The following is an 18,066-nucleotide window of genomic DNA, read 5'->3' as shown; positions in this document are numbered from 1 at the left end:
CAAACTGGATGACACCTTGTCACCTTGTTATATAAAATAAACCAAATAGAAAAAAAAATCTCCTGTTTGTCTTTCAGATGTAGAAACTGGGGGAGGGGGAGGGATGACACAAGAGTAAAGGGGGAGTAACAGAGGGTGGAGTGAGTGGGGAGACTGAAAAGAGCGAAGGCAGCAGAGGGAGAAAAATATGATCAAAGCAACACATGAACATGCCATAATAAAGCTCATTAATTTCTGTCACTAATACAGGTTAATAAAAAAAAGATGGCCTATTCAAAAAAAATAACTAACCATACATGTGTGGATTTATTTCTGAACTTTCTATTCTGTCCATTTCACCTGGATATGTATGTATGTATGTTTGTATGTTCATTCCTATACAATTCCTACTGTCCTGATTACCAACCATGACAATCAGTGATGGCTATACTGAGCGTCAAGCAAACAGTCTTGAAAAGCAAAAGGGCACTTCTTATACAGACGTTAAAACAGTCACTAAAAGAGGCTGGCAACAAGCAAAAAGGAAAAAGAAAAGTCCTATTTTATGATGAGTCAGTAAGAAGGGGAGAGATCATCAATAAAGGATGCTAAGAAAATGAGGCAGTCATGTTGGGGAGGTAACTTCAACACCTAACTAAAACTATACAAAAGCCAATTTTACACAGATCTCAGGAAGGTGTAACAATAACACCCTCAGAAAATAATACAGAGAATGAAGTGATGACCATGGAGTGAGAAAGATTTCTTAAACAAAACATAAAAGTGAGCCAGGCGGTGGTGGCGCACGCCTTTAATCCCAGCACTCGGGAGGCAGAGGCAGGCGGATCTCTGAGTTCGAGGCCAGCCTGGTCTACAAGAGCTAGCTCCAGGACAGGCTCTAGAAACTACAGGGAAACCCTGTCTCGAAAAACCAAAAAAAAAAAAAACAAAACAAAACATAAAAGTGATTAACAATAGCAGCAAATATTGACTGGACTGTAAGAAATTTGTTTTTTCAATAAATGCCACCTTGGGAACGAAAATGGAAAGCTATGAGTGAAAGGAAATATTTACAATATAAATAACCAGAGCTCAGATATTAACAAAATATATTAAGAACTCCTGTATATTAATTTAGAAAGACACTCAAATAGAAAATTGAGCCAGACATTTGAATAAGCATTTCACAAAACAAATGACCTAGTGACCAAGAGACACAAGATATCTCAACCTCTCTGGACATGGAGATCACACCTATAATCCAAGCACTGTCAAACACAACAAGATAACAAATTCTAGGTTGTGCTGAACTATATAGGAAGGCCCTGTCTCAAAATGAACAAACAAACCAGGCCTATAATCCCAGAACTTGGGAGGTATAAGATCAGGAGTTCAAGGTTATCTTGAACTACAGAGTGAGTTGAAGCCAGCTGGGCTACAAATATCCCCAAATTAAAAAAAAAACAAATAAAAAATAATAAAGTGTAGTATATTTATATAACAGAATACTATTCAGCAATGAAAATGAACAAATCTCAGCAACTCATAATTAAGTCTCTCAAAATACTATGTCAAGATTCCAGTATGAAAGGATTCCATACAGATGAAGTTGAAAAACAAAAAACTAAACCTTGAAAATCTGGGGCTAGAGAGATGGCTCAGCAGTTAAGAGCACTGACTGCTCTTCCAATGGTCCTGAGTTCAATTCCCAGCAGCCACATGGTGGCTCACAACCATCTGTAATGAGATCTGGTGCCCTCTTCTGGAGTGCGGGCAGAACACTGTATACATAATCAATAAATAAATCTTTCTTTAAAGAAAATCTATACAGTAGTCCCTTTTGTTAGGAAAAAATCCTAAGAGGGTGACTCCGCAGGTGCAAAGAAATCCAATTAGGTCAGATCAAACTGAATTAAAATGCCCATCGTTTTCACATGGCGGGGAGACAGGAAAGCGGGGAGCACATGCAAACCCGGAACCATGCGTTTCTCTTCTGGGAGCCCACTTAAAATACCCTGTGGGAGTGGTCATGACCAGGGAGGGGTCAGGACCTGACACGTTGGGATTTGAAGTGCAAACTAACGCAACTCCCAGGCCAGGGGGCTGAGATGGATGCCAGGAGCTGGGGCTATGCTCCAGACTTAACACCTTTAACATACAGTTTCATTGTCTGTGGTTTCAGGTACCAAATGGTAGGTCACAATGATAATATTAAGTGAGAAACTACAGAAATAACCAATAAGTTTTAAATTGTATGCTAATTGAACAGCATCAAAATATCTCATACCTTCTACTTCATTCTTCCCAGAAATCTATTGCATCTCTTGGTGACTTTCTGGATTATAAGATCTACTGTCAAGGTGCTGAGTCCAAGTAACCTTTCCAGAGTAGCCTAATACTATGTCTCAAAACCTGTGTCATTCACTTCAATGTATCTCATCAAGGAAGCACTGTAATCATTTCACATTATCATAATAAGGATTGGACACAAAACCAGGGTGGTGGTACAAGCCTGAGGGAGGAAGATGACAAGTTCTAGGTAGCCTGGACTACCTAGAGACCTTTTATTTTCACACACAAAAAAAGAGGGGTGGTAACTCGGTGTGGTGATACACACCTTTAATCCCAACACTCGTAAGGCAGAGGTAGGCAGATATCTCAATAGATGGATGGATGGATGGATGGATGGATGGATGGATGGATGGATGGATGATTGGGGTGAATAGAGATTAATAAGGTAGACAGGTTGGTTAAATGCCCACAAACTCATTATATAACCCAATGTGCCCTCCAACTCCTGTCTCAGCTTCCTAAACACTGGGCTAATAGGTGGAATCCACTGTGCCTGGCCTCAGTAAGGTCTGTGTTAATGTCTCCCCACAGAAGAGGCAGCCTGCATGAGTCCTCTGTGAGCCAGGACAGTGGCTGTGCCTTTATAAAGGAGAGTAAAAAGGGCTTCTAGAATGATGACCTAGAGGGTGACAAGTGTTCCACAATTTGTTAAACTATACATTTGTTTTAGCATTTTTCTACTTTGTGTGTTTGGGTGTGTACGTGTGGGTACAGATGTGTGTTTATATGTGTATGTGCATGCATACAGGTCAAGAGTCAATTTCAGGTATCATTTCTCAGGAGCCTTATAATTTGAGAAAAGGTCTTCCATTTGGTCTGGAGCTCACAATTAGGCAAAGCTGACTGGCCAGCTAGCCCCAGGGACTGGCCTGTCTCAACACCCTGACCCACGCTGGAAGGACAAGCTGACCCACCGTGCCTGGCTTTCACAGTGTTGTAGAGCTACAACGGAGGTTACATACTCGTGCTCCAAGTACTTCATACTGAGCTACCTCCCCAGTCCTTGGTTTTCTACTTTAACTGGTAAATTATGTTATACAATAAAACGAAATTTAAAGACTAAACTTTTATTTCCCAAAATAATTTCACAATAATAACACAAATGTTAAACTTAAGGCATCCCCACAGAACATGGGTTAATTCCAAATACAAGGGCTTTCAAATAGAACAATAACAATGGGGGAAATGATATATCCAGAGGGTGGTAAGGTGAAACTGTCTATTCATCACACAGTACACCACAATAAAACTCGGAAGAACATAGGGGATTAATTCTATTAGCTGGTGAAGCACTAGCAGTGATCGTGTAGGAGAAACTGTCAAATCACTGACAGTGTCACAAATTCATAAGCCCAGTACTACGAGTGCTGAGGCAGGGGGACTGTGAGTTCAAGGTTTGCTAGCTACACAGTGAGACTCCATTTCAAAAAAAATGAAATTAAATAGTTATCCTTCTGAAACACACCGGATCATGTCTACTAATTCAAAGTTTCTAGCATCCCAGGGTGGTGGTGGTGCACGTCTTTAATCCCAGGACTCAGGAGATAGAGTCAGGCAGATCTCTGAGTTTGAGAACACCCTGGTCTAAGAGTGAGTTCCAGGACAGCCAAGGCTACACAGATAAATTCTGTCCCCACAGTCCCCACTCAAAAAAAAAAAAAAAAAAAAAAAAAAAAAAAAAAAAAAAAAAAAAAAAAAAACAACAACAACCTCATAGCTTCAATAACTATGAGCACAGGCTAAGGAATTTTACTTAGCATTCATTCAATGCTTGCAACCCAGGAGGAAATGTGTTAAATACCTCTTTAAAACATTCATACCATCAATGAACACTACTAGTCTCATAAAATCAGTAAGGAATAGTAAACTGGGGGGTGGAGGAGAGGGAAAAAAACATACATCTTTCTGGACTGATGTCTTAATTAAAAAACACAAGACAAGAGCAGGAGCAGCAATCACTGATTCAGACTGGAATGCACTGAGTTTGAGGAGCTAACATGTGAAATACGCAGTCCTCACACTCAGGACAGAGTTCACTGGAGATAAAAATACATCCTCCCAGCCTAAACTAAAACATAGGATAAAATGGCCTGGAGAGACACTGAAGGAGTAGGTAGAAAAGGAGTCAAAAGGTGACTGACAGCAGAGCTAAGAGACTGAGCAAGAAACACAAGACACCCTCTGAGAATCCTCAAGGAAGAGAGGTTTACAAAAGGAGAAAGTTAGACATCATGGCCCCTGCCTGTATTCCCAGCACTTGAAAGCTGAGGTAGGATAACTGCTGTTAATTTGAGGCCAACCTGAGCTATGAAGTGAAAGACACAGCAAAACCTTGTCTAAAAATTTAAAAAGTGGAGGGGGGGGGACTATGAAGTCTGCCGGGGTAGCCAGTTTGAAACATGGATAATCTCTGCCTTCATGGCCTTATGAAATCCCAACTTGTGTATGTTGGATCTAGACACAAACATGTAATATACAAACTATGGCAAAAGTAACAGCACATCACTTGCAAGATTAGGTTAGAAAACACTGTGGCTAAATCTCCCCTTCCCCTCCAGAGCTCTTGATCCAAAAGATGCAAGGTGCCACTGTTGTAAGTGCACCTGTAATCATACACAGAGATCCAAATGGGAAGGGACTGGTTTATTTGCCCAGTAAACAGCCAACAAAAACCTGCAGTCTACCGCCAGCCATGCATACGCTCCTGGAAACAGAACCTCCTCCAGTGAAGCTCGAGATCACAGCAGCCTCACTCCTTACCTCTACAGCCTTCCAGTGAGCCTGAATCAGAGGCACCAAACACAACCAGACTTCAGACAGAGTCTATCAAATTAGAAATGGTCCTTATTTTAAATTTGGAGGTTATTATGTACCAATAGACCACTGCCAAAGGGTTAAATACAAGGACAGAAAAAGAAAAGTCACTGGCTATGTTCATGTGCTATTTTCAGTTTCAGGGAAATCATGAAGGCACAGAAGAAAAATCACAGGAGAAGAAATGGGAGAGTGCAGTAAAAGTAGACAACCCTTCCCAAAAAGTCTGGCTAGAAAGCCAGGATGGTGACTCCAGCCTGGAATACCTGCATTTGCAAAGTGCAGGGAAGAGAGAGGACCAGGTCATAATGAGTCTGAGGCCAGACAAACTGGGCTACGTGAAACCCTGACTCAAAAAAGAGTTGTTCAATTTATTTATTTATTAAAAAAATTAAAAGTCAAACTACAACAGAGTTTGGCAGCAAAGCTGAGAGCAACTTAGAACAATAAAATATGGACAGGTGAAGTTTCTCAAGAAGACATTTTATATTAAGAAATGGTAAGTAGCCAACTGAGAAAATATACTTTCTTGAGAAGTCTGCTAAAGTTCTCTATTTCTTCAAAATGCTCTCAACTACCTCTCTGCCTTAACTGAAAACTGGCCTTCCAATCAGGACAGTTCTTGTCACTTGGCCTTTTTCAGTTTCTCGGGCCACACCCAATTCTGAGAAATGGCCTTTAATAGGCCTTTATTCCTACATCCTCATGAAAATCCTTACTTGACTCTCACACTATTCAGCCAAATCTTCTACCTCTCCATCCTCACTGACTGCTGACAATCATCAAGATGTATGGGCACCAAATTCACAGTGGTCACTATGCTCCAGCTACCACTCCCACTCCATCCTGCTCGCTTCAATACACACATGAATGAGTCCTTTAACATCAGTTCTTCAAGCTCTCCATCCTCAGCGAGCAACTCTATTTTCTGGCTTCAGCCATTCAATCACTTGTGAATTCATTTGCTTGTACTATTATCCATTCATTCATCAAATATAGTAACTACCTATTATTTGCTCAGCAGAGAACACATGACAGATACTGTCCTGATGAAATATAGGACTTTTTTTCATATTTTCCATAAAGACAGCATGAAAAGATACAGCTGAAATCCAGTATATAACAACCACATTTCTTTTATTTGTCAGTCTAGTAACCATATCATTCTATGAAACTGGTATTGTCTGATTTGATTCAATGGATCTCTGTGAAACCCTAGTGATCACTACTTCCCTCAATAAGAGTTCGAAAACTATCTATTAGATAGTCTACTCTAAAATAAAGCCAGAGTTCATCATTAGACCAGAAAATGAAATATTTAATGAAATTTTAGAATGACTAAATGGCATTTACTTGCAAGGAATCTTACTGGTAAGAAAAACAAAAACTAGACATGGTAGTGCATGCCTGAACCCCAGCACTCTGGAGTTGGCAGTAGGACTGTCACTTGGTCCCTCTTCTTTCCTCCAGGACATCTTGCAGTCTCTTTTAAGGTAAGGACCATTAAGGCAGAGACATCTGTCAGCTAGTGCATCCCCAAAAGAGCACCTAGAACCATATAACTCCACGACAGGATGAACAAATAAACCAATCAGTCCCGCAGCTCGGAGGTTTGGATCTCTTCTCTGCCTAATTCAGTCTTGATGTTCTAAGTACTACACAATTTTAAATACAGGTGGAAACTGCTCACTTGTCCTGTTGCTTACTTCTCCTGAACTCCAACTCCCCCCAACTTCCAGAATTTTCCTGAACATGCTTCAACTGCTATCTTCATTTCGGTTATGGCAACTGTGTTCTTCTAGCTGTTCAAGTAAAAACCACACTTATTCTTTATGGTTCTATTTTGCTCGCATCCCATATTCAATCACTACAACTTATCTACCCTCGATATATACTAAAAATCCAACCACTTCTCAACATTTCATTTTGCTATTACCTTGGTCAGCGCCATTCCCATCTGAAACAACATAACACAATCTCCTGCCTAGTATCCTTATTTCTGTCTCCCACCCTGTCCTAACACCCCAGAGAGGTAACAACCATTCTTCTAAAACACAAGTCAGAGTCCGTGATATCAGAGTATAGTGCTAAAAACTCCACACTGGCACCCTACATTACTCTCAGTAAAATTCGACGGCTTATAAACCATGGAAATTCCCATCTCCACTACTTATCCTTCTCTCTCTTCATTTCTGTTCGTGATCTGAAATGTCCCCCAAGGATTCCCATGTTTGAACACTTGGTCCCCAATGGTGGCACTGTTTGAGAAGGTTGTAGGACTTTTAGGAAGGAGAGCACTGAGAGAGAAAGTGGGTCAGAGGGGGAACAGTGATGCTTTTTACAGAAGTCCAGACCCACTTCCCATTCACTCTGCCTCTTGAGCGCAAACACGTGATAAACCTGCTTCTGGCTCATGCCACCATGCTCTCCCTTCCACTGTATCCCTCTGGAACTATATACAAATCCTGTCTCCCTGAAGTTGCTTCTGTCAGAATTTTTTTTTGGGGGGGGGCAGGGGGTCACAGTCATTACTGGTTCAATAAATGGTGAAAAAAAACACATCACCTATCATCACTCCTGGGGCATCATCACAGACATGAAAACCACCCTTTAGAAAAGCTGGTCAGGATATTTAACATGGCAATAGGAAAAGAACTAAGGCAATACTTATTAACACCCAACGTGTGTAATTCATTCATTTACTTATTTAATCATTTGTCTCCTCACCTGGCATAAATGCTCCATGAGATTTCAGGTTTCTGTCTGCCTTGTTCCCTGCTAGAGTCCTAGCACCTAACATAATACATGCTCAATGAGTTGTGTTTTTTTTTTTAATATTACATTGTTTGTGGTTTTTGTGTGGACGGGTGCAGGAGTGCCACAGAGAGCACATGGAAGCCAGGTGACAACCTGTAGAAGCTGGTTCTCTCCTTAGACCATGGATCTAAGTCCCAGGAACTGATCAAGTGTTCAGCTTGATTTACCTTTTCCTGCTAAAACATCTCCTAACCTTCAATCAGTGTATTTTAAATGAATAAAAAAGTAATGCTCAAGGAATAAAGTTAAAAGGTGTTAACAAACAAGCTAATTGTGTGCCAGCACTGTTCCAACTACATTAACTCATTTAGCCATCCCAGAGGTAAAATACTATTGCTATTATTATAATTTTTCAGAAGAATTTAAACAGAAGTTAAAGTTAAGAAATTAAGGCTGGAGAGATGGCAACAGTTAAGAGCACTTATTCTCCTGCAGAGGACCCAGGTTCTGCTCCTAGCACCTACACCAGGCAGTTCACAACATCTACAGCTTTAGTTCCAGAGGACCCAATGCCCTCTGGCCCTCTGCACACCTGTGATATACAGAAACTCACATATACACCATATACACATAAATAAAATTATCTTATTTTTAAAGAAATTGTGGTTAAGGCCAGTTATGGTGGCATACACTTCAACCCTAGCACTCTAACCCCAGCACTCAGGAGAAGAAGGCAGGCGGATCTGAGTTCAAAGTCAGCCTAATCTACAGAACAAGTTCCAGTACAGCCAGGACTATACAGAGAAATTCTGTCTTGAAAAAAAGAAAACAACTAAGCTTAAGCAGCAATATGCCCTACACTATACAAGGCAAGGCTAGGATTAAACACTCTAATTCCAGAATTGACACTCCAAAACATGGAAAATCTCAAGCGCCATACAATTCAATTATATTCCACATAATCATAGCCCATTGCTCTCAAAATAACTAATGTACTACTTATTTGATTACAGATAGCACTTTGTTCTCTGCTCTTTCTCCATCAGTGGCTCTGATAGCTTATAAATAAAATGCATTTAACAGCTCTCAGACTCCTTCCTACAAAGGGCATGAAACAGCAGCTGTGCCTGTGAAACCCTTCACCTTTAAATTTCCAGTTTGAACCTGGATTACAGGACTGATATAACTGCGACTTTAAGAGAAAGGAAAAACACACTTCAATGGACTCAGCTACAACAGGATAGGAAATAAGAAGCAAACAGCCTTTAAAAAAAACAATCTACACTGTAGTTCAATCAGGCCTAGAACTCACTATGTAGCCCAGGCTGGCTTCAAGCTCAAGGCAGTCCTCCAGTGTCAGTCTCCTAAGCACTGGAATTACAGGTTTATTTTATTTTTAGTTATGTGCACAGGGTGTAAATGATGACCTCAGGTCCTCTAGAAGAGAAGTAAGCTCTCTTAAGTGCAGAGCCATCTCTAGAGCACCCAAGTAATATGTCCTAATTAATAAAATGCAGGATTTTTTTCAGATACACAAATTCTATTCTAAATTAAATTATTTCCATCTCTGACACCTACCAAATTACACAATTTTATTTCTACAAGAATCACAATTTATTACCATGTAAACATTAGTATACGCACCCAAGTTTCACCCAATATCTTTTGGGTTTTGTTTTCTTCAGTGCTGGGGATTAAACCTAGAGCTTTCCTGCATGTTAGGCAAAGAAACTACACACTAAACACATATCCATTCCCAGCAGCCAGTATCTAAATCTTCAAAACTCAAAACTAGCCTGGCATGGTGGTGAATGCCTGTAATCCCAGTACTCGGGAAGCATAGGCTGTCAGATTTCTATGAGTTAAAAGCTGGCCTGGTCTCCATAGTGAGACCCATCTCAAAAATTCCAACAAGGGGAGGCAGTAAATATGTGGGGTTTGCTCCTAGCTAATTTAAATCACAAGTATTCATTGTACCAATTCAATGTCTACATAGAGATCATTTCATCTTTAATCTTATGACTATAAATTGAACTATACACTTTATCAATTAACTATCATAGCCTCATTTCCTACCAGTCTTTACAAGCAGAAGTTTCTCTAGTAGATCAGCATCTGCTCCTGAAGCAAACATGGAGAACAGGCAGTGATCTCTAACTACTGAAATAACCTATGCATTTCTCTCTTGGGTTACAGAAAAGTACTCCTTTGGTCAAAATAAATCAGGCAGGCATTAGGAAAGTTACTGTTTTTAAATTTCATTTTCTGGTAATTTCCCCTTCTTCCATAACTGAACTATGGAGAGTCATGCTTCTCATTATATCATAATATGTACCCATCAAAGGGCTTGTTTACTTAACAAGAAATAGTTTAAGTCATAAATAAGGCATGTGGTTACTACAGTCTAATAGGAAGCACGAATCCAGAAGACTCAGATCTATTGTGCTAAACTGTGAACCACTGGTGTGAATTGAAGAACACCAAAGACTGTTGTTCACTCTCAATAACATCTCCCAAGAAAAGTAAGACACATTCTCCCACAGGATACCAAAAGAAGCAGTTTAAAAGCATTTGACACTGACAATATTCCTTGAAAATGGAAGGACCTACATAATGAAAAAAAAATCCTATTTTGAAACTGTTTAATGAAGACTGCAATAAAACCAGGTGTGGTGCCACGTGCCTTTAATCCCAGCACTTGGAAGGCAGAGACAGGCGGATCTCTGACTTTGAGGCCAGCCTGGTCTACAGAGTGAGTTCATGGACAGCCAGCATTACACTGAGAAACCATCTTGGAGTGGGGAAAAAATGTAAAAAGAAAGAAAAAAACTGCAATAAATACAACTAAAGATGAAAAATAAAAGCAACCTTCAAGAAAGCCAGGCATAGTAAGTCAGGTCTGCAGTCTCAGCACTTGGAAGGCTAAGATAAAAGAATCACAGTAAGCTGGAGGCTAGCCTAGGATAGAGTAAGCCCTTGTCTTAAAAGAAAAATTTAAAAAAATTGGGAAAGCCAGATAACTCGACGTGTAACGTGCCTATGGCACAAGTCTGACAACCGATCTGATCCCAGCAATCCACAGTGGGAGAACCGAGTCCCAAAAGCTGTCCTTTGACCTCAAATCTGGAGCACGCCACACACACACACACACACACACACACACACACACACACACGTCCATTTTCTTTAAATCCAAAAATGATCACCCCCAATGAATAAATACAATAAACACAAAATGTATCAAGGTCTAGCGAGAAACAAGGTGTAAAAGACAGCTGCACTTTAAAACACTTAAGCGATTCTCACACAATTAGTTCCAACAGAACTATTACTTTGTCTTATCCACTCAAAGCAATCAACCACAACCACCTGCAACTATTACTCTGAAATGTGCCTGACAAAGAAACTACCTGAGACCCTGGCCTTCGTTTTCTTCAAGGGTCAGCTTAAAAATTAAAAGTGGTACAAAGAGATCAAGCACGAGAAGGGAGGAGGGGACGCAGGAAAAATAAACTGGAAGACAGCACTTTTAAGAGTCTAAGAGTAACGACACATATTCCCTCATGGTTGCTTCAGAATGAAGTTGTCTAAACACCAACATCTTCTTTCTTGTGTGTGAAACCAGAGTCACTCAGGCTGACAATTTACCTACTCCAAGTCAACGCAAAGGTACTCTCTTCCCTCCGTGAATTCCACTCAAGAACCAAAACCTAAAGTGGCAATGTGAGATCTGCTTCAATAGCCCCTCTAGCTACCTCCAGGGCAACATCCCCGCTTCATTTTCCTCTTGAAATACAACCTTTCTTCTTCTTCTATATCACCAGGTCCAAAATAATAAAAAGATCATCTTAAACATTTTACATCAGATCCACCTTGGCCGCACCCCAATATCCCCAAGATCCCCGTCTCCCCACATCATGCCTCCCACCTCCGGGTCTCGGAGCGCCAGAAGCCCTCCACCTCCCACAGCGGAGGTGCCCGCCGCCAGCGCCTTCGCTCCCGCCCAATCCCGGAGCTCCGCAGGGCGCGGCCGCCGGTGGGCTCGGGTGCGCTGGGGCGGGGTCCGCTCTCCCGACCTCCCCATCCTTCCCGCCCCCACCCCGGGCCCGATCCGGAGGGGGAGGGGTCCCGAAGCCTCACCTACGGCTCCGCCCCTCCCCAGGGGCACTCTGCCCTGCCCAGCCAGGGCCGGGGCGCCGAGCCCGGTAGGAAACGGCAAATGCCTCAGTGCCGGCGACCGCCGGACAGCTCGAGGTTCCGCCTGACACGCGGGCGGCTGCCGACGGGGCCGCCTCACTCTCCTCAGGGCCGCCGCTGCCGCTGCCGTTGCTGCTGCTGCCTCCCGGACACCGTGCCGCCGCCACTATCACAGCCGCCGCCGCCGCCGCCACCAAAGCCACAGCTACAGCACGACCGGCGCCCACGACGTCACCACGCCCCGCCCTCCGCGCACACCTAGCCCCGCCCCCGGGCGCCCGCGCGGCATCCACGCCCCGCCTCCCACCCTCGCAGGCCGCCGGGCTTTCCCTTGTCCCTCCGGGAAGCGCCTCCCGAAGCGGCTCAGGGGGACCGCGCAACAGGATCGCGAAGCGCGGCGCTTCGAGGCCACGAAGGTAACTGGGCGCCGAGGCAGAGTTGTGCCGCACGTAGAGCCGCCCCTTACATACACACACCCACGGCCGAGCGTCCACAGGACAGCCAGGGCCGCGAAGGCGAGCAGGGAAGGTGCGGGCGAGGAGGGGCGGCGTTTGTCTCCTCCTGCTTGCCGTAGGACGTGGACTGCTGGAAGCCCCAGGAGTGGAGTGGCCTTTCCCAAACCTGGAGTCGCCCCGCCCCCTGCTTGGCAGGCCCGTTACCCGAAGCCTGGGATCGCCGCCACCTTAGGAAATAACTCTGGGCTTGTCACTTTGAGTCACTGCTGCCTGGACACCCTTTGTCCAAGAGAAGTTAGCTTGCCCCTCACCCTTGACTTTTTCGAAATGTGGCTGCGGAAGGCAATTCTCTGAGTCCTCGGAGCTGGCTAAGCGGTCATCGTAAAGACCCTTTCCTCAGTAGGTGGCTTTTCTGCAGCTATGGTGCCAGGGAGGAAGAGCGTGGGCGGAACCTGGTGTCCACATGCGGTGCGTGAGCTGTGCCAAATGCTTCACCACGTTACCTTTTTTATTTAGCCTTCACACCAAGCAAGGCGGACGAACTACAAAGCAGCTGCTGCCTTATTTTAGACAACCCAGTTTTTCTGGTGCTGAATCTCAACCTTTTCCTTTTGTCAGGTGCAGGCAAAAGTACAGAGGTGGGGGCAACACACAGGCATTAATTTTAAAATGTAGATAAGCTATCTCTAAGCCAAAAATCTAAAGGCGGTGTGAATTATACTCATCCCCATACTCCCGGCGTTTATTAAGCTAATTTAAAATGCCTTTGCGATGAGAGGAGTTAAGACTCATCCTTTTACTCATCCTCAACCTCCCACCATCATAATTAGCCAGCTTACACTCTTACAATCCATTGACATTTTCCCCCATCCACCCATACCATTCACGTTCATTCACCAAATTCTGTAGTGAGAATTTGTGTTTTAACAAATAAAGCTTGCCTGAAGATCAGAGTACAGAGTTAAGCCACTACAGGCCAAGCAGTGGTGGCACACACCTTTAATCTCAGGACTAGCAGAGGAAGAGGGATCTCTGTTAGTTCAAGGCCACCCTGGGCTACACTGGATTGAATCTGTCTGAAAGGAAAACAGCACTCTCATAAAGGTGATGCCAGCACTAGGGAGGTGGAGACTGGAGCAGTATGGCTGGGCTGAGAAAGGAATGTAAGGCAAAAGGTACGGGAGCTCAGTGCAGTCTGAGGTTTGATGGAGACAGTTGCAGTTTGAGGACAGGATCGCCCTTTCCGTCTGAGCATTGGTATAGGTGAGAAGTCTCTAGTAGCTGGCCACTCTGCTTCTCTGATCTCTCAGCTTTCACCCCCTAATATTATTAAGACCAACTAGAATTCGTCCTACAAAATAATTCGGGGGAGGGGTTGTTTGTTTGGTTGGTTGGTTTGTTGGTTGGTTGGTTGGTTTTTGAGACAGGGTTTCTGTCCTGGAACTAGCTCTTGTAGACCAGGCTGGCCTCGAGCTCTGCAAGCTCGCCTGCCTCTGCCTCTGCCTCCCAAGTGCTGGGATTAAACCCGTGCACCACCACCACCGGCACAAAATTCTGTTTTTTCCTTCCCAGACTCTGTAATGTTTCCCTCCCAAAATGCACTTGGATGATTACAGTTCTTGGGCATGCAGAACTGACTCCCTTCAGTACGACGTCTAACATATGACAACCTTTTGTTAGAGTGTGTACTGCCAATCAAGGTGACTGTAGAGCAGCCAGAGAAGAGTCTTCAAAGACTTCATTTCTGGGACTGGGAAGATGGGCTCTGTGGGTGCAAGCACTTGCTCTGCAAGCATGAGCCCCTGACTTTGAAGACCAGGAACCCACATAAAATCCAGGCGCAGCTTCGAATGTTTGTAACAGCAGTGCTGTGGAGGGAAGACAGGCTGATCCCCAAAGGTTGACGATAAAATGAACTTGTGATTCGGTGAGAGACCCTTTCTCAAGGCAACAATGCAGAGGGCAATAGAGGAAGACAACTGAAGTCCTGCTCTGGCTTCTGCACATGCACACTCACCTACACACGCACACACATGCCTGCACACACTCAGACAGAAACTGAGATTGAGGGAAAGCCATTCTTCATTGACTGTTTTTCCAGCTACTTCTCTGCACAGTAAGTATAGAGAAGTGCGGGGATGTCCTGGAGCTCACAGCAGTAGTGGCTTCAGTCCCAAGTGACAACACCGCAAGCTTGGGACACTGCACCAGTGCTCTCACTGTGCTTTATGCTGGCTTGGCACCTGGCCCCCCTTTTTTTCCCAGTTTCTCTATTTTGGGATGAAAATATTTATTCTGTGTATGTCCTGCCATTGTTTCCTGGAAGCATGTAACTTGTCTGGTTCTTAGCTGGAGAGAATTTTTGCCTTAGGATGACTCACCCCAAGTCTCACCCATACATAACTTAGATAATACAGACTGAGTACCTCTTACCTGAAATGCTGGGACAAGAAGTGATTCAAATTTTCTTTTTCTTTGTTTTGTTTTATTTTGATTTGTTTTGTTTGGGGATTTTTGTTTTCTTTTATTTTGTTTTTGAGACAGGGTTTCTCTGTTCCTGGCTACCCTGGAACACTCTCTCCTGTAAACGGGCTGGCCTTGAACTCAGAGATCTGCTTCCCAAGTGCTAGGTTCTGTCCTGGGTGTGAGAGTAGATACTGGCTTACACATAGAGAGGTATCCTGAGGATAGAACCCAAGTATAAACACAAAGTTAATTTATTTCATATATACCTGTTTCAGGAAATATGTCCTAAAAGTCATTTCATACAATAGTTTTAATTTTTGCATAAAGCAGGGTTTTATAATGTGAAATTTTCCACCTTTGATACCATGTTGGTGGTCCAAAACTTTCAGCTTTTGCAGCATTTCAGATTTTTTTTTTTTTACTAAGAATGATCAATATCTCTTTATCTTGTTTTAATTTGGGGAAATTTTTTTATTAGTTGTTGTTATTTTTGCCCCTCCCCCCCCCCGGGGTGGGAATCTCACTGTATTGCCTAGACTGATTTTGAACTACTACTACTGGGCCCAAATGATGCCCTGCAAACCCTCAGCCTCCCAAATGCTGGAACTGCAGGCTAGTGGCACCCCATTTAACCTGTATTTAGTTAGGTGGAATTGTGGATTTAGAGTCCATGTGAACATGGATGTTCTGGTGGTGTGGGTAGAATGCATTTTTCCTTTGAGGGGAACATAAATCTGGATGGTCCAGAGGACAAAGTTGTATGGGTTGAATCAGGGTCCTTTCAAATTAAGATTTTAATCTTCAAAGAGGTCAGCTTCAGACTGTGCTGTGGCAACTCTAACCAACTAGTAGAGACATGATCGAAAAAGTAGAAAAAAAGAAATTATGTGTGTGTGTGTGTGTGTGTGTGTGTGTGTGTGTGTGTGTATACATACATACAGTGTCCCATGTTTATAGTTCCAGCACTCCGGAGGCTGAGACTTGAGTATCAAATCAGCATGTGCTAAGTAGTGAATCCTGTCTCAAAATAAAATAAAATGAGGCTGGGGGAGCCTACAGATAAATGGAAGGACAAAGTGGAGTTAGGAAACAATTTGCAAACACATGTCCCCCATATCTAGAACTCAACAATAGAGCCGGGCGGTGGTGGCGCACGCCTTTAATCCCAGCACTCGGGAGGCAGAGGCAGGCAGATCTCTGAGTTCGAGGCCAGCCTGGTCTACAAGAGCTAGTTCCAGGACAGGCTCTAGAAACTACAGGGAAACCCTGTCTCGAAAAAACCAAAAAAAAAAAAAAAAAAAAAAAAGAAAACTAGTAAATGCCTTTAATCCAGTACTCAGAAAGTATACATTTTAATCATTAACAACGCCCTGGCGATCAGAACATCGAAAACCTACAGTCTCCTGTACTGAGGAAGCATTGTTTCTTCGGTAGATAAAGGCACACCCTTATACTTGAGGACCTGAGTTCTATCCCCTGGACCCATAGGGTAGAAGAGAACCAACTCCAGAAAGTTATCTTCTAAGTTCCACTTACACAACGTGGAACATGAACATAAACAAATATAATTTTTTTGAGACAGTGTCTTACTATGTGACTGTCCTGAAACTCAATATGTAGACCAGGCTGGCCTCAAACTTACAGAAATACTTGCCTTCCTCTGCCTCCCAAGTGCTGAGATTAAAGGCATATGCCATCAAGTCCAGTTATAAAATGAAATCTTTTTTTAAAAGAAAAAATGGGCTAAAAAGATGGCTAAGCAGTTAAGAGCACTGGCTACTCTTCCAGAGGACACAGGTTTGATTTCTATCACCTACATGGCAGCTCAATCATGTTTAACTCCAGTTTGGGGCCTCTAGGTGCCAGGCATAGAAGTGGTTCACAAACATACATACAAGCAAATGTATACACAAATAAGATTTTAAAGAATACCAATGATTAGCAAGAGAATATTCTGGGCATGGTGGTGCACGCCTTTAATCCCAGAACTCAGGAGGCAAAGGTAGGCAGATCTCTGAGTTCTAGACCAGCCTGGTCCACAGAATGAGTTCCAGGACAGCCAAGGCTACACAGAAAAACCCTATCTGAGTTTAAAGCCAGCCTGGTCTTAATAGTTCCAGGGCTATGCAGTAAGACCCTGTCTCAAAAAAAAAAAAAAGCAACTTTTAGAACTTTGATTAACAAGGTTGTCACTGGTTTTCCTGGCTTGACAACCACAACTGTCCTGATCATTGTAGGAGGTCTGACTTAAGCTTCTTTCAAAGATTAACATAAGGAAATTCTCATTTTGGACCGATGTGATAAGTCCATTCAATTCCATCCCATGCCATTCAATTCACTGGATAGCCCTAAAACTGAACAGCTGTAACATCAAAGATAACCTGGTATCAGGTCAAGAATCACACCCCAAGGGTGACATTGTTTGCAGTAAAACCACTCTGCTGGTCCACAGTCCCTAGGTTGTGCTCAGTTGATGTGGGATTCCCTTCTGTATGCTGTGAATATGTTTTATTGTCATTGGTTAGTAAAGAAGCTGCTTCCGGCCAATGGCTTAACAGGTAAAAAAAAAAAAAATCTGGACAGAGATGGAGAGAGAGAGAGTAGGCAGAGTTGAGGAGACACCATGTAGCTGCTGAAGAAGACAGATGCCCTGGAACCTTACTGGTAAACCACAAGCCTCGTGGTAAAATATAAAATAATAGGAATGGGTTAATTTAAGATGTAAAAATTAGTTAATAAGAAGCCTAAACTATTGGCCATCAGTGTTGTAATTAATAGTTTCTGTGTGATTTTTGGGGGGTCAGGGCGGCTGGGAACGAGCAAGCAGCCTGCGCCTACACTCACTCATCTGAATTTGCATGGTTTAATCTGATGGCTCATTAGTCAACTCTGAGAAAAATCAAAGTATACAAGTACCACCAGTAATAACTCATATGCCTCATATAATATGCTGTGGCTCCATTTGGGGAAACTGCATTAAGAAACTATTCTTTAAAATTCTAGCATGTGTACTCTTGGTGAGAAGGCTTCAGGAAATTCTTGCTAA

The 18,066-nt window shown here is 43.0% G+C and overlaps 1 protein-coding gene and 1 long non-coding RNA gene across 8 annotated transcripts in view; one reads left to right on the top strand and one right to left on the bottom strand.

The window, feature by feature from the left end:
- The window catches only part of Erc1 (ELKS/RAB6-interacting/CAST family member 1), a 327,887-nt gene extending 315,561 nt beyond the window's left edge, over positions 1 to 12,326 (bottom strand). For all 7 annotated transcript variants that reach the window (XM_038318227.2, XM_042054451.1, XM_038318230.1 and 4 more), the window contains exon 1: positions 12,043 to 12,326. The gene's annotated coding sequence lies outside the window, so the exon portion shown is untranslated. The remainder of the gene's footprint in view (positions 1 to 12,042) is intronic.
- LOC119807133 lies at positions 12,307 to 14,993 on the top strand. The gene is made up of 2 exons (XR_006020722.1): positions 12,307 to 12,515; positions 14,237 to 14,993. It is a non-coding gene; the product is annotated as an uncharacterized LOC119807133 (long non-coding RNA).
- Positions 14,994 to 18,066: the final 3,073 nt, after the last annotated feature.

Source organism: Arvicola amphibius, chromosome 2 (assembly GCF_903992535.2).
Source record: "Arvicola amphibius chromosome 2, mArvAmp1.2, whole genome shotgun sequence".
Taxonomy (NCBI): domain Eukaryota; kingdom Metazoa; phylum Chordata; class Mammalia; order Rodentia; family Cricetidae; genus Arvicola; species Arvicola amphibius.
This window is presented reverse-complemented; position numbering and strand designations above follow the sequence as displayed.